The 23,791-nt window shown below is 35.1% G+C and overlaps 1 protein-coding gene across 5 annotated transcripts in view; it reads left to right on the forward strand.

Moving 5' to 3' along the window:
* The first annotated feature begins 23,409 nt into the window (after positions 1 to 23,409).
* The window catches only part of LOC149260724 (uncharacterized), a 108,035-nt gene continuing 107,653 nt past the window's right edge, over positions 23,410 to 23,791 (forward strand). For 3 of the 5 annotated variants that reach the window (XM_089420997.1, XM_089420998.1, XM_089420993.1), the window contains exon 1: positions 23,410 to 23,618. The gene's annotated coding sequence lies outside the window, so the exon portion shown is untranslated. The remainder of the gene's footprint in view (positions 23,619 to 23,791) is intronic. The other 2 variants (XM_089420999.1, XM_089421004.1) reach the window with 2 other exon arrangements.

The raw sequence follows: 23,791 nt of genomic DNA on the forward strand, positions 1-23,791 counted from the left end.
GGTTTATGCTGTTCGATCTGCTGTTTCTGATCCAATGGTTATTTCGTTGCTCCGCCCTCCTCTGTTTCTCGGATCCCTCCCTCAGGGTAATTTCAAAGCTTTATAAAGTATCGATTTCAGGTCAGACAACCCTCTTTTCAATACACCTATCTCCTGTCAAATCTTCTCTTGCGGATTCAAAACTCCTCTATAGTTATCTCAGATCCTGACCGGAACCTACCCTGCTCTCTTACCCGAACTTTGATTTCCTCTCATATCTGAACACCCTCAAAGCTTTTCATTCCCTAATGGAGGCACTCGTTCTGTAGTTTCAAGAAATGCATTACTGTGCGAAGAAGATCCTCATGTCACCTGTATATCCTCCAAAGAAATCGAGGATTCACTTAAGCTCGATTCACCTCTGCTAGCTGGTTCAGGGTTTGTCCAAAGAAATCCGTCGACCTCGGGCGATACAGCGATCAAAGCCGGGCAGCTCCTTCATCAATGCGGATTCTTCTCTTATCGAAACATCCAATGCTTCTGTAATGAATCGCCTGTTGTGTTTTTTCCTGTTCTCGGCGTTAGTTTGACAGAACAGTTTCTGAATTCTCTTCTTAGGACAAGCTGAAATGTAATGCTAGCGGCAGGCAGTTTGCCGCCATAAATAAAATCAATACCCGTTAATGTCAAAAAAAAAAACAACCCCATGTTAAAAATCCATATATTAAAGTTAATAAAAGAAAAATAAGACCAACGTCATGGGGCACATATTCCATACTAAACGTTGGACAAAACATCATAGTGTGGGTGTTCATTTGGTTTATTATGGCTAAGGAAATTGACAAAGGCTTTGAAAAGGCAAAGAGACATTAATTGACATTTTTATTTATGACAATAAAGGAAATTAGGTGAAAAGGAAGGTGAAAGGTCACAGAGTGCATGTGAGGAGGAAAATAAAGGGAAACTAATGGAAATTGAAGAAAATAGTGCCCTCATTAATAAAAAGGTTTTTGAAGATTAGTTCACAACCTTTTGTCAGTTCAGTTTTGGAGCTTTCTCTCTATTCTCTCTACTCTCTCATACTCTCATACACTAAGAGTATTCTTGGAGAACTTTAGCATTGGAGAAAGAAAGACAAAAGAAGGGAAAGAAAGTAAAGGGAAGCAAATATCAGGCAAGGAAGAGCGGGATCAAGTGACTATAACATGATTACTTGCAGGTATCGAGTTGCATGCGTGATTTCCTTGCTAGTTTTGGCATGCATGGTACATGCATGTGTGTACTTGGTTCTCTTGCTATCATTGGCATGGGTCTTGCCAGGTGTGATAGTGGACTTCAACCTTGCCTTGCCATTTCTGGATAGTCATGGTGTGATGGGGTTCTTTTACTTGGTTGAGCTGGATTTCTAGATGGTTTCGAAACTGAGGGGGGTGGTCTCAGGAAAATCACAAGGCCTAGGAATCTCTTAACCGGTAATGGTGGGATACACAGTAAAGCCTGGTTTTGAATACCCTTGTTGGGCATAAGAATCCTTGACCGGTAATGGCAGGATACATGGTAAAGCCTAGAGGTGTATACCCTCGTTGGGCCTACGAATCCCTTGACCTGTAATGACAGGATACACGATAAATCCTAGAGGGTAGAGACAAACAAATTCCTCACGATTTAGGTGGAGAAATCCGGAGGCATCCATGCTTGTTTAGGGCATAGTGATCCCTTGACTAGTATATGGTGGGATTGTGGTAAATCCTGTAGTGTATATTTATTGTTTGGGCCTAGGAATCCCTTAGCGAGATACACGGTAAATCCTAAGGAATCCTTAATTGGTTTTGTTGTGAGTCCCACATTCATGCTTGGAATATGGCATGGGGGTGATTGGCTAAAAGAAAGATTTGGTTCAGCCCAATCTATGGTCAAGTGGTACGTGGAAGTCTCTGACTTGGTTGGATTTTTCATATGTTAATAAGAGCTCTTTCATCTTGTGTCTTATATGTAAATATACATGTTAATATGTGATTTTAATAGTTGTCCTATCAGCGTTATTTTGCTACTTTTATGTTGGTTATAGGCATGGTTTTATGACAGATATTAGTCATGGATCTCATCATGTTTTGTTTAATAAATGAATGAATAATGAGTGTATGAACTAATAGATGATAATGTATTTATTTTGAGAGGGCATAATTCCTTCTTGGTGAATCTCAAATAATTATGAGACGCCTATGCTCAAATATGTTATTATGACCTGTAGATTACATGTTCATGATGCGTTTGACGGAATTCATGTCACAGTTGGTAGGGGTCAGGTCAGTCCTTGTTCAAGTTTTTGTATTAGTAGCCTTGTCTCGATGTTATTTATCATTTTTGGAAGTTTCATGAAGTTCTGGGTAGATTCCAGAGTCCTAGCTTGAAAAAGTGGCTCAGAATTCGGGGTCACTAGCACATGACTGCTTGGAAAAGGCCATAGTCACACGGAAGCCTTATTGTGGAAGCGACTAGAGAGTCGTAGTCACATGGAGGGATTTTCATGGGAGTGACTAGGGGTCTAGTTCAGTTAATAAGTAAGTTCTCTTAGCAGTTAGACACCTAGAGGGGTTGGTTGGCTCCTAAAGGTTCTGTAGCTCCTAAGGGGGGTCTTTAAAGTGTTTGTTTGTTAGTTCCAATTACTTAAGGTGATCTAGGAGGTTGAATCATATCATAGTAACTAATTTTCACATGTTTACGCTGGTGGATCAGTTAGCTTGTGTAAACATGGAAGGATGGTTTTACAAAGTGGTATTAGAGCATGGTTCACCCCTTGGACTGGATGGGCGAAATTTGTTTGCCATGCATACATGTGGGTTACATATGTGTTCTTCATACTCATGGTCTATGTGCTTGTTCTGTATGCATGGTGGTGGTCATTGTTGCAGTTGTGTCACCATGAAGAGGATGATGGTGATCATTATTGGATGTGTTCGTCATGAGTGCATGTCGGTTATGCATTTGTATGCATGTCAGTGTCTATATGTTGTTATGAATGCATTGTCATGGTTATGGGATATTCATGCATGGTAAATAGATAATGGTTGAAATGGTGTCTATATATATTGATATGATTATGTTTATATATGTATGGCGCTAATATGGTTGATCTTGCAGACAAGTTATCCTCCCCTGAACTATACTGAGGTATGTTGATTATGTTTATATTTTGGTTTAGCTAACAAGATGGTAGACTACAGTTCATGAGACTCTCCCTACAGATCAGATGAGAATCACGGTGATGGGAACTCTCCTAACATAATAGACACATTAAGAAGTTTGAAGGCATAAATAGGAAGTTGAAAAGTAGATAATGACATAATCATCAAGGCATAAGAGAAGCAAGTTGAGGTTAATGTAGTTATCCTTCAGAGTCTGTCAGAGTTGCAGAGATAGGGGCCACTTAGGATCAATCATAGGTAGGAGGATAGTACTAATGGGGCATATGGTAGTAGGTCTCATGGTGAGCATCGGTGAGATGGGGATGACACAATTAGAGATGGAAGGTTCTTGGACACACCTGATAGGAGAGACGATGGAAACATATTCTATTCTAGTTTTGGTTTTGACATGTATCATGGTCATCATCGTTATCATCCTTACGGGAGGAATGACAAGGGATATTTTCCAGATGAGTTCAAGAAAGCAAATGCACCTACATTTGATGGAGATTTGAAGAAACCAGAAGATGCAGAGGCATGGTTAGTTGGGATGAAGAATTTCTTTGAGTTGCATTATTACACAGAGAATATGAAGGCCAAAATAGTTATCTTCAACCTCAAAGGGAATGCAGACATCTGGTGGGAAGATGTGAATTCAAAATACTTTTTCAGGAAGAAATATTTGTCAAATAGGTACTATGACAGTAAGGCCAAGGAGTTCTATGAGCTAAATATGAGATTAATGACGAATGAGGAGAATACAACCAAGTTCCTGGAGTTGTGAGGTATGTACCACATCTTAAAGACAAGAAAGCCAAAGTTTAGAGATTTTTCAGTGGATTACCATTAGCATTTAAAGATTGGATTGAGTATGATAAGCCTCGGTCACTTGAAGAAGTCATTGGGAAGTTAAAGCACTATTATGAGCAATCAACGCATAAGACATAATATCAACAAGGTTGGAAAGGGAAAGACAAGACTAAAGGTAAATGGCAGCTGAAAATAACAAGACCCCAGGGTGTAGGTGAGAAAGAAAATGTTGCACCTTACATGAAGTTTAATGGACCTTAGCTTGCAGGGCAACAAAATAAAGGTGATGGTATGTTGTAGTGTTGAGTATGTGGCAAGGAGCATCTCAAGAGAGATTGACCACAATACCAGGGTGGTATGCCTCTGATTTACAGTACACAGGAAGCATAGACAACTAGGGATGTTGGGCAAAGAATTCCACAGATCTATGGAACATTGGAAAATAGGAAGGCGGATCACCGAGCATCTATTATCGAGATGGATGGTAAGATTTGTGATCAAGTTGTTTCTATTTTGATTGACCCTGGATCTAATTATAGTTATGTTAATCCAAACCTGGTGGATAAGTGTGGTTTGAATAAAAAAGTGCATGTAGAATCTTGGTTAGTGCAGTTGCCTACAGGTACAAAGAAAAGAGATCATCATTGGGTAAGATCTTGTGAATTTGAGTTGAATGGTATGCCTACATTAATGCATTTGAATGTGCTTCCGTTGGGGTCATATAGTCTGATTTCAGGTATGGATTGTTTGTATCTTCATAGGACCAACGTGGATTATTATGACAAGGATATTGAATGCTTGGATGACAATGGATAACATAGAATCTTGCATGGTAAGAAGAAAGCTACATCAGTCAGAATGTTTACAACTATGTAGGCAAAGTGTAGTCACATAAAAGGGTGTGTGTTATTTGTAGTGCATATTTCTAGTGATAGAGGTAATAATGTTGAGGATGCAGAAGTATTGAACAGGGACCTAGTTTTACATCAATTTCAAGATGTATTTCCCGTAGATATTTTAGAGTTTCCGCCTCATAGAGATGTGGAATTTTCCATTGAGTTGGTACCTAGGGTAGCACCAACATCAAAGGCACCATACAGGATGAGCACACTGGAGTTGGTAGAATTGAAGTTGTAGTTGAAATAAATGCTTGAAAATGGATACATCAGGCCAAGTGTATCACCTTGGGGTGCCCTAGTGTTGTTCGTGAAGAAGAAGGATGGTACTCTCAGGTTGTGTATTGACTATGGATAGTTGAACAAGGTAACCATCAAGAACATGTATCCATTGCCAAGGATTGATGATCTGTTTGACCAGTTGAAGGGAACAACAATGTTCCCAAAGATTGATCTGAGATCATGATACCATCAGGTACACATCAAAGAAGAGGATATTCACAAGATTGATTTCCTGACCAGGTGTGGACATTATGAGTTTGTTGTAGTTCCATTTAGCTTGACTAATGCTCCAGCTACTTTTATGTGCTTGATGAATAATTTATTGCGTCCTTATCTGGACAAGTTTGTTATTGCGTTCATTGATTATACATTGATATATTGTAAGAATGAGGAAGAACATGTTGAATAGTTAGCAACCGTATTGAGATTGCTAAAAGAGCATCAATTGTATGCCAAGCTTAGTAAATGCAGTTTCTTTCAGATAAAGGTACATTACTTGGGACATGTTGGTTCCAAGTAAGGCATAGCAGTGGGTCCAGAAAAGATAAGAGCTATTATGGAATGGGAAGCTCCTAGGAATGTGGATGAGGTAAGATCATTCATGGGGTTAGTAGGTTACTATAGGAGGTTCATCAGGAACTTCTCACGCATTGCATATCCTATTACATCATTGAAAAGAAAATGTGATAATTTTGAATGGAAAGAGGAATGTGCAACGATTTTTTAGCAGTTGAAGCAGTTGTTGAAAAATGCTCCAGTTCTAAATATTGCAGATCTGGATAAAGAGTTTGTGCTGTGTACATATTCCTGCAAGAGAGGACTTGGTGGAGTCCTAATGCAGGAGGGATAGTTGGTGTATTATGAATCAAGGAAATTGAATGAGCACATGCAGCATTATGTTACACATTATCTTGAGCTTGCAGCGATCAACCATGCTTTGAAGATGTGGAGACACTATCTTCTTGGTATGAGGTTTGCATTGATGAGTGATCGCAGTGGATTGAGATATCTATTTGACCAACCAAACCTAAATGTTAGACAAGCTAGATGGTTGGCTATAATCAGTGAGTTCAACTTTGAGATTAGGTACATTAAAGGTAAAGATAACAGGGTTGTGGATGCTCTTAGAATAAGAGTGCAGGTGAATCATATAGCAACTATGAATTCTTATGAGTCAAATCTACAGGATCAGATCTTATAGGCAGGGTAGCAGGATGACATGTACATGTAGCATAAGCAAAGGTTACAACAAAACAAAGGTGATCAGGATGTGGACTATCATCTTACAACAAATGGTTTGGTCAAATTTAGGGACAAGATCTATGTGTCGGACACTAGTGAGCTCAAGAAGCTTATCTTGAGAGAATTTCATGTTAAACCATATTCAGGTCACCTAGGATATCAAAAGACATTGACAATGGTGAAGAAGTTATATTATTGGCTGAATCTAAAAAAGCAAGTGGCAAAGTTTGTGGTGAGATGCTTGGAGTGTCAACAGGTAAAAGCAGAGTGTAAGCATCAAGGTGGATTACTATAGCCAATTCTGTTTCCATAGTGGAAATGGGAGGTTATTTCTATGGATTTCATTACAGGTTTTGCCGAGGACATCATCATGGTTGTGGTGGACATGTTGACAAATGTAGAAAACTTCATTCCATTGAAGTCTACATATTCAACTTGTGATGTGGCACAAGTTTTGATAAGGGATATAGTGAGGTTGCATGGTGTTTCGAAGAAGATTGTGTCAGAAAGGGATGCTAAGTTCACTTCTAGGTTCTGGAAGGAGTCATTTTCAGGTTTGGGTATAGAATTAGCCTTCATCACAAATAATCACCTGCAGACAGATGGACAAAAAGAGAGGGTCAACAGGTTTCTGGAGGACATGTTGATAATGTATGTCATGCATCAACAACGGAAGTGGGAAGATTATCTTCCACTGGTTAAGTTTGCTTACGACAATGGGTATCAAGAGCCATTGAAGATGAGTTTGTTTAAGGCACTTTATGGGTGCAGTTGTAATACTCCCATCAGTTGGAGTGATCTAGTGAATAGGGTGTTGATAGGACTGAACGTGTTGGCAAATATGGAACAAGAAATGTAGGTTATCAAGAAGAATATAAATGCAACACATGACAGACATAAAATTTATGCATATTAACGTAGGTTGATTAAGGAGTTTCAGTTGGGGAACATGTGCACTTGCACATCAAGTCTAAGAAGAGCTACTTACGGATTGGGTCATGTGCGAAGATAATGCCTCGGTATTGGGGGCCCTTTGAGATCCTTGAGAGGATTGGACCAGTGGCCTACAGACTTGCACTACCTCCGACAATGAAAGTCCATGATGTTTTCCATGTTCCATTTCTTAAAATATATGTAAAGGATGTCAATCATGTTATTGATTGGTCTGTATTTTAAGAGGATCTAGAAGGAGAATTCCATCCAAAACCTCAATGTATTTTGCAAAGAAAGATTCCCATGCTCTAGAATTGAGCAATCGAGCAGGTTAAAGTGCAGTGGAAGCACTTTGGGCCCGATGAAGCTACATGGGATATGGCTGATTAGATGTAGACAATGTATCCTTCTCTATTCGCTAGTTGAGTGGATGTCTTTTGGTATATGTTTTGGCATGCTGCTTTGGTATATGTATATATGTATATGGATGTAAATAGCACCATGAGTTGTGTTATAAAGCTCCAATAAGCGATATGGGTGTCATGTTGTTATGTTTGTCATGTTGGTTTTCTTTTCAGCAGGTTGATCATTATAAATACTGCATCAAGCTAAGTTATAGAGCTCCATGGGCATTATGTTTTTCTTTTCAGTGGTATTCTTGGTTGTAGGTGTCATTGAACACCGAGGACATTGTTCCCTTAAGGGGGAGGGGTCTATAACAACCATGGGTTAAAAATACATGTAATGTTAGGTCCCTATAATACTATTGTATTCCCTTATTATTATTGTCATTTTATCCCCTTATTGTTATTGTTGTGCCCATGTTGTCCCCATATTGTTATTATTGTGCCCCATAGAAGCCCACTATTGTTATTGTTGTGCCCTTACATTATTATTGTTATGTTGGCTTGACTATATTGTGACCCCTTAGACTCCTATATATAAAAAGGAGGTCTTGTCATTTGTAGCATCCAAGAATTGTTCATTTGTGTAATGTAAAGGAGGTTTCCCCCTCGAGGAGACTGATTTTAAAGTCGTTGCTCTATCTTTTCTTCTATTTTGTGAGCTAGTTGCATAACAATTGGTAACAAAACTTTGGATTCTAGGGTTTCGCTGCTTCAAACAGGTCATCATGGAATTTTTGCTATAACTTTTTTTCTACTACGTTTCAGAAGCTAAACTTAAAAACCATTTGAGTCGAAATCTTGATGAACCTTAGATACGAATTTTAGATCTTGTTTCGCTATATTTTCTGTGATATGATCCAAGTAAGTTAGAGTTTTTGCAGGCTCCCAAATTATATCTCAAACATGTGACCTGAGGAAAATCGTCATAACTTTCTCTCTGAGCATCATATTGAAATTTCGTAAGAAGGTACAGAAAGAGGACGGAATATACTCTTCTTTGTATTGATTTCAGGTCCGAAGGTCAAAACAGTGGCACGTGGAACTTTATACAAGTTCTCTCTACTGAACCTGTCTATAATTAGGTCATTGTGAGAGATTTGGAATAACTCTTTCTTGGATAATCCAATATTGATTAGACTTGTAGGGTTGGAACGAGGATGCAGAGGGCTACCAGAGGATGAAATTTTAGACCTTGGGGATCCACAATTACAGAGATACAACCGATTCAATATTGAGTTCCTACAAAGCCAAAAAATGTGTGTAATCTTTTTAAAATTTTGCATAAGTTTTGTTTGAAAAATTAGTTTGAAGGAATTCAAAGGATGTAGTGAAGCATAATTATTATTAATTGATGCCCCGAAGAAAGAAAATGGAAACACCTAGTAAGAAACTTGAAATCTCTAGCATGAATCATGAAGAATATGAAGAAATGTAACATGATATATCAAAATTACGAGACCAAGTGCAACAAATTTCACTCTCACAAAAAGTAACAGAAGCTAAGATAGATGGTTTAAAGAAATGTGTGGAAGCTAAGATGATGGTTTAAAGAATGGCGTGGAAGCTAATATGAATGGTGTGGAAGCTATGATGGATGGCATGGAAGCTAAGATGGATGGTATAGAAGCAAAAATTAAAGGAAACATGGAAGATTTGAAGATAGATTTGACAACATTGCTACAAGAAATGCTTACTAATGGCGAAAGGGTATTAAAGGAAACTCATGATGAGAACAAAAGAAATGTTAATCATGATTTCATAGACTCTAATGTTGGATTGAAGACCCACCATGTTCCAAAGATCGATATGAGGAAGTTTGATGGCAAGGAACCCGTAACATGGATACTATAGGTGGAGCAATATTTCGATCACCATAATGTGCAAAACACACAAAATGTATGCATTGCAACTTTATATTTGGAACCCAATCAGTTTGTATGGTATCGATGGCTTTTATCTCATAAACAAATTATCATTTAGGCAATTTTTACGGAAGAAACGATCGCACATTATGAGGATAGAAAAAGAAACACCTTTTTTAGCCTATTGATAAATTTCAAACAAAAAGGTTCAATGGTGGAGCACATTGAGGACTTCCAAAAATTGAATATAAGGGTAAAAGATATTCCAAATGAGCATAGGATTGATGTGTTCATAGGGACATTAAAGGATAACATCCAACATGGGTTTCACATTTGGGAACCTGATTCATTGAAGAAGGCATTCAGGTTAGCAAGAAAAATTGAAAGCACAATTATGGAAACAAGGAAGCCTACCAAAGACAATTATAAATATGGAAATGTTGTTGCCCCTAGCCTTCCAAAATCTACAAGGTTGACACCACAACAATTGGAAGAAAAAAGAACAAAAGGGCTTTGTTATAGTCTTGATAGCAAATACAGTAAAGGTCATAAGTGTGCTGAGAATAAATTATTTTACATAGATTGTGAAGAGGAAGAAGAAAAGGAACAAGAAACATAAAAAGAAGATGATACACACCATTAACAAAGCCTAGAGAAATAAGAAATGAATCCGACCATATCTTGTAATGCATTAGCCATAATAACCACTCCTCAAAATATCAAGATAGAAGGATATATCAAGAAGAAAAAGGTAATAGTGTTGATTGATTCGAGAAGTACTCATAATTTTATTCATTGTAAGATAGTGAAGGAATTGAAATGCTTCCTATATCTAGCACCAGAGTGCCAAGTGATGGTTGCAAATGGAAGAACCATAAATTTCTCTTAAAAGTGCCACAATATCAAGCTATCCATGGGAGAATATGTGTTGAATAGTCCAATGCTTTCGATTCCAATGGGTGGTGTCGATGTTGTACTAGGAATCCAATGGCTACAATCTTTGGGTACAATAGCTTTTAATTTTCAAGAACTTTTCTTGAATTTTTTTTCAGAAACAAAGGAAGTTGAATTAAGGGGTATTACATGGAAACCGAGAAGGATAATCATCTCTAACGACATAACAATGCTTCTAAAGAAAGAATAACGTGGTGTAATTGCACAATTATGTTCACTAGAGGTTCCCACGTCGAAATCATCTATTTCTCCAAATCTCCAAAAAGTATTGGACAATCATTCTAAGGTATTTGAGACTTCCAAAGGCCTCCCACCTATTCGTGATCATGATCATGCTATTCATTTGATTCTAGGAAGTGTTCCTCCAAACATCAGGCCTTACAGATATCTCTATGCCCAAAAGAGTGAAATTGAACGTATGGTTGCAGAAATGCTAGAGGTTGGTATAATTCAACCTTGTCAAAGTTCTTTCTCTACTCCAGTAGTATTGGTGCACAAGAAGGATGGATCATGGCACATGTGTTCAGATTATAGGGGGCTCAACAAGCTCATTATTAAAGATAAATTTCCCATTCTTGTCATTGATGGATTATTGGATGAATTGCATGGAGCAATTTACTTCACCAAGTTGGACCTTCGTTCAGGATATCATCAAATCAGAGTAAAGACTGAAGACATTTCGAAAAAAAAAATAAAACTCATGAGGGTCATTATGAATTTTTGGTCATGCCTTTTGGCCTTACCAATGCACCTTCTACATTTCAAGGTTTGATGAATTCAATTTTCAAACCCTTCCTTAGAAAATTTGTGTTAGTATTTTTTGATGATATACTAATCTACAACAAGTCTTGGAAGGATCATGTTAAACATGTTGATAGAGTGCTCAAACTATTGGTGGAGAAACAATTATATGCAAAAACCTCCAAGTATTTCTTTGGAGTACAAGAGGTGGAATATTTGGGTCATATTGTATCTCATGAAGGTGTTAAGTAGACCCTAGAAAAGTTAAAGCCATTAAGGAATGAAAAATCCCCACATCCATAAAGCATCTACGAGGATTTCTTGGGTTGACAGGGTATTATTGCAAGCTTGTTAAGAATTATGGGAGAATAGTAGCACCTCTAACAACATTACTGAAGAAAGATGCATTTTATTGGACTCCAGAAGCAACAAAATCCTTTGAACATCTTAAAGAGGAAATGTGCCAAGAACCGGTCTTAGCTATGCCAGACTTAAAAAAAAACCTTTATTGTGGAACGTGATGCCTCAGGAAATGGAATTGGTGTTGTTTTAATGCAAGAAGAAAGACTCATTGCTTTCGAAAGTCGTCCAATCAAAGGAAAGTATTTACACAAAGCTATTTATGAGAAGGAAATGTTGGAAATACTACATGCACTTAAGAAATTGTGACCTTACCTAATGGGAAGACACTTCAAGGTAAAAAAAATCATGATGGCCTTAAATACTTTTTAGAATAAATATTATCTTCAGAATAGCAAAAAAAATGGGTCACAAAGATGTTGGGTTATGACTTTGAAATCATCTACAAAAAAGGGAAGCAAAATGTTGTTGCAAATGCATTCTCAAGAAAGGATGAAGATGTGGAAGCAATGCTTTGCGCCATTTCTATTATCCAACTAGATTGGATAAACGAAGCAAGGAATGAATGGAAGAATGACGAAGAAGTGTGGGCACTCATTCAAAAGATACAACAAGACCCCAATACATCTGATACATTTAGCTGGAAAAAGGATTTGTTATGGTACAAAGATCTCTTATACCTCTGTAAGAATTTGTAACTCAAACAAAAGATTCTTATGGAATTGCACACCTCTCCCTTAGGAGGGCACTCAAGATTTTTAAAAACTTACCATAGGGTTAAGAAGGATTTTTTTGGGATGACCTTAAATTTGATATTCAAAAGTTTGTGGCAGAATGTTTGGTTTGCCAACAAAAGAAAGTTGAAATAATTAAGACCCCACGTCTATTACAACCTTTATCCATTCCAAGTCAACATTGGGAGGAGGTTTCAATGGATTTTATCACAGGTTTACCCAAGTCCGAAGGAAAGAGTGTCATCATGGTGGTAGTTGATAGACTTATGAAGTATGCACACTTTTGTGCATTATCTCATCCCTTTAAAGCTAGTACAATTGCTACTGCATTTATGGAAACAATTCTAAAGCTACGATGAAACCCAAAGATTATTGTAAGTGACAAAGATCCCATTTTCAATGGAAATTTTTGGACAAAATTGTTTTCTTGTCTAGGTACTCAATTAGCTCATAGCTCATCGTATCATCCTCAATCTGATGGGAAAACTGAGATAGTGAACAAATGTTTGGAAGGATGTCATCCAAACACACTGCATCAAAAATGACCCCATTTATGGCACTTTATGAATATCATCCACCATCCATCATATCATATTTAAGAGAAAATTCTAAGGTTCAAGCAGTGGAAGATCACATTGAGCATCAACAACAAGTTCTCCAACTCTTAAAGGATAACCACACTTTGGCACATAATATAATGAAACAACAAGCAGATCAACATCGCAGTGGAAGAAGTTTTGATGTAGGTGACTGGGTATTTCTACGAATACAACCATACAAACAAATGTCCCTCAAGCAAGCTAAGAAGAATAATAAATTATCACCAAAGGATTATGGTTCGTACAAGGTGTTGCAAAAGATTGGTACTATGGCATACAAATTGGAGCTTCCTGAGTGCACCCATTTTTCCATGTTTCATGCTTAAAGAAGGTTATAGGTGATAAGATCCCAGTTCAAACAATATTTCTAGAACTTGACGAGGAAGGAAAAACCATATTGGAACCTGAAGCAGTCACAGAAACAATTAATTGACAACTACGAAATCGATCAATTTTAGAGTGTCTCATCAAGTGGAAGAACTTACCCGCTGAAGATTCCACATGGGAGGATGAGTTTTTTATACAGAAGCATCCAAAACTACTCAAGCATTGAGGACAACACTTTTCTGAATGAGAGGGGCATGTTAGGCCCTTATAATACTAGTGTATTCCCTTATTATTATTGTCATTGTAGCCCCTTATTGTTATTGTTGTGCCCATGTTGTCCCAATATTGTTATAGAAGCCCACTATTGTTATTGTTGTGCCCATGTTGTCCCAATATTGTTATAGAAGCCCACTATTGTTATTGTTGTGCCCTTACATTATTATTGTTATGTCGGCTTGACTATATTGTGACCCCTTAGACTCCTATATATAGAAAGGAGGTCTTGTCATTTGTAGCATCCAAGAATTGTTCATTTGTGTAATGTAAAGGAGGCTTCCCCCTTGAAGAGACTAATTTTGAAGTCATTGCTCTATCTTTTCTTCTATTTTGTGAGCTGGTTGCATAGCATGTAATAAAGTTAATAAAGGAAAAATAAGACCAAGGTCACAGGACATGTATTCCAAGCTGAATGTTGGGCAAAACATCCTAGTGTGGGTGTTCATTTGGTTTATTATGGCTAAGGAAATTGGCAAAGGCAATGGAAAAGGCTTTGAAAAGGCAAAGGGGCATTAATTAGCATTTTTATTTATACAAATAAAGGAAATTAGGAGAAAAGGAAGGTGAAAGGCCACAGGGTGCATGTGAGGAGGAAAATAAAGGAAAAATAATGGAAATTGAAGAAAATATAGGCTTCATTAATAAAAAGGCTTATGAGGATCAATTCACAACCTTTTTTCAGTTTAGCTTTGGAGCTTTCTCTCTATTCTCCCTACTCTCTCATACTCTCATACACTTAGAGTATTCTTGAAGCATTCTAGCATTGGAGGAAGAAAGGCAAAGGAAGGAAAAGAAAGAAAAGGGAAGCAAAGATCAAGGAAGAGTGGGATCAAGAAGCTACAGTGGGATTACTTACAGGTATCGAGTTGCATGTACGATTCCTTGCTAGTTTTGGCATGCATGGTACATGCATGTGTTTACTTTGTTCTCTTGATGTCATTGGCATGGGTCTTTCCAGGTGTGACAATGGATTTCAGCCTTGCCTTGCCATTTCTGGATAACCATGGTGTGATGAGGTTCTTTTACTTGGTTGATCTGGATTGTGGGATGGTTTCGAAACTGAGTAGGGTGGTCTCAGGAAAAATCACAAGGCCTAGGAATCCCTTGACTGGTAATGACTGGAGACACGATAAAGCATGATTGTGAATACCCTAGTTGGGCCTATGAATCCCTTGATTGGTAATGGTGAGATACACGATAAAGCCTAGAGGGTGGAGATGGAAAATTCCTCATAGTTTAGGTGGAGAAATCCAGAGGCATCCATGCTTGTTTAGGGCCTAGTGATCCCTTGACCGATATATAACGAGATTGTAGTAAAGTATGTAGTGTATGTTTATTGTTTGGGCCTAGGAATCCCTTGGCAGGATACACTGTAAAGCTTGAGGAAGTCTTAATTGGTTTTGTTGTGAGTCCCACATTCATGCTTGGAATATGTCACAGGGGTGACTGACTAAAAGAAAGATTTGGATCAGCTTAATCTATGGTCGGGTGGTACGTGGAAGTCCCTGACTTGGTTGATTTTTGCATATGTTATAAGAGCTCTTTCCTCTTTTGTTTTATGTGTAAATGTACTTGTTAATATGTGATTTTAATGATTGTCTTATCACTGTTATTCTGATGGTTATAGGAATGGTTTTATGACAGATCTTAGTCATGGCTCTCATCATGTTTTGATTAGTAAATTAATGAATAATGATTGTATGACCTAATAGATGATAATGCAACTATTTTGAGAGGGCATTAGTCCTTCTTGGCGAATATCAGATAAGTATGAAACCCCTATGTTCAGATGTGTTGTTATAACCTATAGATTACATGTTCATGATGTGTTTGACATAATGCCTGTCATGACTGGTAGGGGTCGGGTCAATCCTTGTTCAATTTTTTGCATTAGTAGCCTTGTCTCATTGTTATTTATCATGTCTGGAAGTTTCATGAAGTTCTGGGTAGAGGCCTGAGTCCCAGCTTGAAAAAGTGGCTCAAAATTCAGGGTTTCTAGCACAAAACTTCATTGAAAAGGTCGCAGTCGCATGGAAGCCTTTCTGTGGGAGCTATTGGAGGGTCTCAATTGCATGGAGGATTTGTCATGGGAGCGACTGAGGGTCTAGTTCAGTCAAGAAACGAGTTCTCTCAAGGGTTGGACACTTGGAGGGGTTGGTTGGCTCCTGAAGGTTCCGTAGCTCCCGAGGGAGGTCTTTAAAGTGTTGGTCCATCTGTTCTAATTCCTTAAGGTGATCTAGGAGGTTGAATAATCTAATATTAACTCTTCGTCACATTTTTACCCCGGTGGACCGGTTAGCTTGGGTAAATGTGGGAGGAGGGTGTTACATCGAGCTTGAAAAGTAGCTAAGCTCAAATGTCTCAAAATTATCCTATGAAGAGGAACACAATTGACTTTAAAGAAACTTGGGTCTTTGGAGGTAAAAATATTCCAGAAAGAACACATCAAAAAGAAAAATTTACAAAACATGTTGGCCACTTGAGAATATAATCTTTGTTGATAATGTATTTGCTCAGATTGATTGGTTTGTTTAGATCTAGACAAACACTTATATTGAACCCATAAAGCTATTTCTATCCTTCATGTTGAGAATTAGACTATTAACAAGAGAATTAAATTGATCCCCTTGTTAGTGGGGATGGTAGATCAATTCTTCATAATTTTCCACCTTACTACCAAGCTCCCACAATTGTTCTCTATCATCAGAGACAAAATTAGATTGTTCATTCTATTGAAACTGTAGTCTCATGAGGTCCAACTGCATGTCATCCATGTGATCATTGAGCTGGATGAGAGTGTTGTTCCACTTACCAACCATAACTTTCTAGAATTGATACAATTCTATATGAGTATGAGGATCAAGAAACTGCATGACCACCCATACTCCAATTCTAGACATCATCCTGGAGATTGGGTGTTGAAACCATGAACAAGGGAGCACTCACTCAGGTAGGAAACCCAACAAGTGTCACACTAATTGAAGCCACCATTTATCGAGAATAATGAAATAACTCGCAGAAGGGGAGAAACTGTAAATCCAATATAAGAGTTTCACTCTATGATTGCCATTTTTCATTGTGTTACTGAAATCATCACTTTGATGCAAGAGAGCCAATGGACCAAAGAAATTGAGGATGAGATGAGCCATCCCACACTCTTTAACATTCAATTCACCACAAGGATTAATAAATCCCACACACTCAGGAATGATTCCAAATGAAATGTGCTTGCGTCGACTTCTACCGGGGAATGCTAATATGATGACCACCATGATAGGAGTTTGATATGGGTTCTCTAAGATACTTATGTTGATAGTGCATGTAGCTTACTTTGCCTGGGGGTGCCACATCTAAAGAAACTCCCCCTCTCCTTCCCCCCACCACCCCCCCCCCCCCCCCAACCTATCTGCCCTCTTTTTATTATTTTCTAGTATATTTGAAAGGATGAGTCCTTGGGGGACAAAAGAAGACATGAGTTGGAAATTCATTCTTAGCTTAATAAACTATAGAGTGCACCCCTCATTGGCACTCTAATGTACTTCTTTATTTTTATCCCTTAAGACATGTATAAAGCTTATTGAAGGCATCCTTTTGCAATGCTTATGATATGGTTCAATAAGTTCTCCAAAAACTTGTATTTAGGGGAAGTACCTCTTAGCATGTTGCGAACGGTTAAGATAGAGTCCCCAATCATAGTAAGAGGAAACATTTAATTCTCTAGCGAGAAGGAGGCCATGTAGGAGACCGTATACTTTTGCTTAATTGTTAGTGTTTTTTCCAAGACCCCATGAATATTTCAAGACTTTAGTTCCATCTTGGCCAAAAAGCACCCCTCACCTCCAACCACACATATATTTTTTCTAGATTATATAAAATGAAAATAAATAAATTATTTTTCTTTATAATAAAAATTATAAAATTATTTATGTTTAAAAGAATGCATATAAATATATAATCCATAAGCCTCCTCTTTATATATATATATATATAATTTATGTTAAAAAATAACAATAAACAATAATCCACTCTAATGAGCACGCCTTAGAAGAAAGCTTTTAAATCCACTTTAAGGCGCACACAATTTTGCTCGAAAAATAGTGGAAATTTTGTCATGATTTTGGTAAAAATTCGATAGAAATTTTGGGAATTTTGGGTTACAGTTGTCAAGCTTCAGGTTTTGGGTGCCCCAGGGTTTTTGATGGTGATAAATCCATTTCCACCATAAAAAAAAATGATTCAAACACTCTTGTGGTTAGATTTTGTGAAAAAAGAATGATCAGATTTCAGCAAAAATGACTTTCTAAGTGAAATTGTGCCTCGATAGACAACACAAAAAAAATGATAAAAAAATTAAAATATATTTAAATTTAATTAATTATTTAATAATAAATTTTAATTTATATTAATTAAAATATTTTACATTACAATTATTTATTTATTTTATATTATATTATTATCAACCTTATAATTAATTTTATTTAAAAATTTATTAATTTATATAAAAATAAATATATTTATATTAAAATAATAATTTATATTTATACATTTCATACACCTTCATTCCTTTCTTACACATTGGATTTGCAAAATCAAAGTAATGACACCAAACACCCTCCTACATACATTTACAATAAAAAAATGCTTTATTAGAGGAGTTAAGATGTATGAACTAGTTAAAAAAATATTATATTTATTTATACTTAAACATATGTAATATGTTGAGTAATTGATAGTTAAATTAATAAAGAACTAAAATTGTATATATACAAATGGAGTTGCTTTATTTACATAATTATTTGTTTTTAAAATGTTAACCATTTTAATTTATTATTATTTTTACTAATTTTTTATTGATATTAAGTAAAAATATATAATTAAATTTGCACATATACATTTTTACTCCTACTTTTTAAAGTGTTGAAGAAAATATAAATAATGATAAGCAGCAAATGTACTTATGTTATTTGTATATAAATGTAATTGATATATTGTTTAAATTTATTTTTTATTTTTATTATTGTTGATGTGTTTATTTTTATAAAGTATATTTTGAAATAAATTGATATCAAAATATTATATTTATTTTTAAATAAAAAAGAAAGAAAACAAGACAAAATGTAGTGAAATAAAAATATTTAAGTAAACTTTAATAATGATTATTATTGTAGTTTTTGCACAACAAAATGCCATGTGGATAGTTATTCACCAATTTTTATGCAAATATTTGGTAAAATTAGGGTGGACAACTATCAATAATAATCATTATGGTTGTGACAATTGGAGAATATAATTTTTATGTTATATCATTCAATTTAAAACCACATAAAAATAATCATCAACCAATCAGTAAAAAACAATTTACACTTTCCCAAAAATGACAAAAAAACCATAACAATGTAACTTTATCCACCACTCTTGCAAATCAGTGTAAAAATTATTACTTCATATAATTACCATCATGCTTATTAATTATCATACCAAGATCATATTCTTTAAATTATATGTTTATTATGATTAAACGTTAAAATTTATATATAAATACATATAATATATAAATTTATGTTGGATGATTTTATATATATTATATATATATATATATATTATATATTTTTAATATATATATATATATATATATATATAATTGTTTTTATGATATTATATAATAAGAAATTTGGTGAGTTGGTTTGTGGATAACATTTTAAATTAAGGATATTTTTTTTAAAGTTGACTCTTTTTTTTCTTTTTTTAATATAGTAATTTTAATTAAACTTGGTTATTATACTTATTAGGACAGGGAAAAATTAGTAAGTATTTTAATATAATTTTTATAGTATTTTAGAATACAGTTTTGTGATTATTTGTTAAAATTTTATGTATAAAATTTCGTATTAAAATTGTTATAAATTTATTTATTTATTTATTTTTTTTTTTAAATGTTGAATATAATTTAGTTCATGTTTAATTTTTACTAAGATTACAAAAGTTATTTCCAAGCCAAAAATTAAGATTTTGTAAGTTTTTCATTATAAATTTTATTGAGAGATAATATGCATTGTTGATATAAGTTTCTGGATACATGTAGTGTCGTGTGGGAGTTTACTGATGTCCATGATGGTGAGGGAGTTTATTGATGTCCATGATGATGGGTGGTGACACCAATTGAAAAGAAAGACATTAGTAAAAAACTTATATCAACATGATTATGGGTTGTGGAAATACACATTCAAAAAAGATGCGTTGTACTAGTGGAGAATGTCCATTCACATTTATGTTTTAAGTATTTTAATATTTTTGTGTTATTAGTTACTCATGATGTTTCATTTTCTATATCAAAATCGAAAGGTTCATGGTTGAGGATCTTGTTAGGATTATAAATGTATAAATGAGAACCTAACAACATTGGCCAACCAAAAAGAAAAGAAGATGTATGCGGTTTATCGCCCCAGCTGATCTCGCCCGAACTTATCTCACCCTATCTCTTTCACCATCCTCCTCCTCCCCCCTTATTATGCGGCCACCAGAAGGGAAGGGCCACTAGAAATATTGTTTTTGAAATGGAAAATAAGAAAAGATGTCTCTTAAAATCCAGTGATATAATTCAAGATCTTCCTAAAGTTGAACAATTTTCAGAAGTCCGTTTGAATAATTCAATATCGATGAATCTGAAAGAAAGTTCTGAAAATTGGACCGGGGATATGACAAGATTTCTTGGAAGTCTTTGGGGGTTATTCATTAGCGCTAGGATAACTATGGAACAAAGTCAAATTCATTTGGTTAATCAGATTCAAAAAGTTTACCGATCCCAAGGGGCACACATTTGCATTTCAAGCCAGCCAGACAGCCAGACAACCAGCCATTTCAAGTTCTTCTTGGGTGAACTAAAATGAGCAAACTATCTCATCCATCCATCTGTGTATCCATCAATTCACCAATTGTCCTAGGGTGACTGATATAAAGAAAAGGGCAGGTTGTCCTTCCCGGTCTAATCTTGTTCGTGTCTGTGTCCATTCTTAGATGTGTACATATAAAGATGTGCATTGCATTCAACCCCTGACTTAGTTTCATTGAATCGAGATTTGAACGCTCAAGTGGGTCGGTAGGAAGTACGCTTCGAGATATTCTCGCAGAGCATAGATCAGACTTGCCTTTCAATCCCGCCCCCTACTACTCAATAGATATTAGAATGAATTAACTTAGGTCCCATCTCCGGATATGATCTAAAGTGTCTGCAACAAGAATACTCCTTCTAGTAAATCAGCGAAAACAGAAGCATAAGTCATAATGAGGCTCCATACAGCAATTGTAGAGCGGGCAAGCACGCGGGTGGGACCAAGTTATAACACTCGACCCCTATGATGATGACGACACGAAACACACGAGATGGAGAATGGCCAACAATGCTGCATCCATGAGTCTATATATGAGAATTTCATGTAGAAGAGATAATTTTGTTAAGGTTTTGATCTTTGAAGATTGGATGATGTCAGAAAAAAGAGTAGCATCATTTTTTATCATTTGATAATTCAGGGATAAATCATGCAAACAAGGGATCTTTGAAGATTGGATGATGTCAAAGTAAAAAAATAGTAGCGTCATTTTTAATCATTTGATAATTCAAGGATAAATCATGCAAAAAGGGGGTGTATCATAGGTGTGTATAGAAGCCTAGATTCCTAAACAACCACACTAGATGGAAAAAACATTATAAGACCTGATTAAAAAGATGGAAATGGTGAAAAGCTATAAGGGTTTTCTTTGTAAGGTATGAGTTCTTGATGATCAACATAATAAGAGAACCTAGTGAAGTGTGGTGAAGAAACTTGTAAATATGAAAAGTTGAATGATTGAAAAGTTTTTGTCTGCAATATTTCAAGTTCTCAGTGACCTAGATGATAAGAGAAAGTGATAGTGTGACATGAAGAAGCCATAAATGTAAAAAAAAGAAAGTTTTTTTTTTTTTCTTCTGTCGAATTCTTAATGATAAATGTGACAAGACAACATGGAAAATACCATAGGGAGGTTTGCAAAGCTAAAGTATATAAATTCCAAAAAGATTTTGTATATGGGGTTTTAGGCCCTTGGTAGATGATGTGAGAAGAGAAGATGGTAGATTGTCACAATTAAGAGGTCTAAAAGGCGAAAACACTTAAATGCTAGAGAAAGAAGGTGTCATCGATGATGAAGCCTAGAAAGATGATACCCCATAAAGTGATGTCTTATACAAGTAGGCCTTGTAAAAAATTGTGACATATAAAATTATAAAACAATTATCAATGAAATCCACAAAAACATTCTCAAAGAGATCAATAAATTGAAGATACAAGTCCCACCTTCATGAGGAATATACCCATGACATTATTAACACATGTTTTGTTGTCACAATGAAGTAAAGCAACCTAAAAAACTAAAAACAAAGTAGAAGAAAAAAACTAACCTAAAAAACTAAAAACAAAGTAGAAGAAAAAAACTAACCTAAAAAACTAAAAACAAAGTAGAAGAAAAAAACTCTTACCTTGTAATTGTGCATTATCTTTGTAAAGATATTCAGTGTATTTTAACTTCAATATAAATTAAAATAAATATAAAGAAACAATTTAAAAACTTTTTTTTTTTTTTTTTTTTTTTTTTCGAAATTGAAAAATTGAATAATTATCTTTACTTCTTTGAGTTTTTAAGTGTTCATTGTCTATTAAAAGATGGATGATGTGTTACATTGTAATTCAATTTTTAATTTAGTGACAATGACAACTCTATTATTCAATGAAACAAAACATATCACTTTTTTTGAAAAAAATGAACTTGAACGAGGGAACATTATCATCTAATTTCTTTAAATAAAAATACATTAATAATTTTCAAATGTAAAAAATAAATTTTAAATTTTAACTAAATTAGAAATTTATATAATTTTCTTTATTGTAAAATCAAATAATAATAATAATAATAATTATTTAATTTTAAAAATACTAATTAAATAGATAAGAAATGGTATTTAAACTCTTTTAAAAAAAAACTAAAAATATGGAACTCATAATTTTATAAATTATTTTTAGTTTTGTAAACTTTAAAATATCATTTTATTTCCTAACAAAATTTAAATATTAATTTTAATAGATAATATTTTTTTGGTTAAAACCTTATCAAATTTTTAATTCTTCATCATAAAACAGATCTAATTCTCATAGAATCAAGCTCCTATTATAAAGTCTACCAAAGCCTACCAAATAAAAATTTAAGATATAAAAGTGTTATGGAGAAAAAAAAAAAGAAAAAGATTTAAATATTAAAAGTATACTCTACCTTTAAAGTTTTATACTTTTAATTATAAAACTCATTTCTAAAATGGTAATACATTTAATTATAACTTTGATCGATATATAATAGAGTCCATTTACAAAATATATTTTATGTTATGTTTAACATTATCAACAACAGTTCTGATATAATACAATTTAAATATAAATTTTAAATTAAAAGGTGACTTTAACCACACGACTTTCACCCATTCACTGTACTTTACATAACCACGTCATAGTGATAGCGTACAAAATGAATACGAACTTTCGATTCGGATGATAGAGAAACGGGTAGAAGTGAATTAATAATTGAGGCGGCAAAAGGCATGCGTTTAAAGGGAAGGACACGTGGCCTTGGAACAATTATAAGATGGCTGCTTTGAAGAATATGCTTTCCACGTCATCAGCCATGTGTGATAAGGATGGGCGTCATTGTTGGCTTAGTAAGAAAGCAATGAAAAAATGGATACATTTAAAATAATTAATAAACAAATAAAGCATTGAAAAAACACTGGTCGTTTATCATCAGTGGCGGTCCGTGGATTCCATGAATCATCCCCTTTATATGAACTATAAATTCCGCAAAAATCCCGATTATAATCCTTTTGGTTTTCTACCATTCAATCGATGTCCACATTCGCACTTCATCGGGTCTTGCGGTCGATTTTGCCTCCGAGAACGGAGAAAGCTCATTGGTGGCGAAGCTTAAATGCTTGTGGCGGCTGCTAAATACAGGTTCGGGTTCCAAAATATTGAAGAAATCTCACTTCCCGTGCTTTTCTTTGAAGAATTTGACCAAACTTTCAATATATTGCTTGTTGAAGCTTCTGTTGCAGACCTTGTTTCGGTGTAGTATATTGTTTATTCTGTGCTACTATTTGACTTTTGAGCCTTTAATATATCGCTTC

The sequence above is a fragment of the Pinus tabuliformis genome, chromosome 6, assembly GCF_031772625.1.
Source record: "Pinus tabuliformis cultivar Carrire ecotype Pingquan chromosome 6, CPIR1, whole genome shotgun sequence".
In the NCBI taxonomy this organism is placed as follows: Eukaryota; Viridiplantae; Streptophyta; class Pinopsida; order Pinales; family Pinaceae; genus Pinus; species Pinus tabuliformis.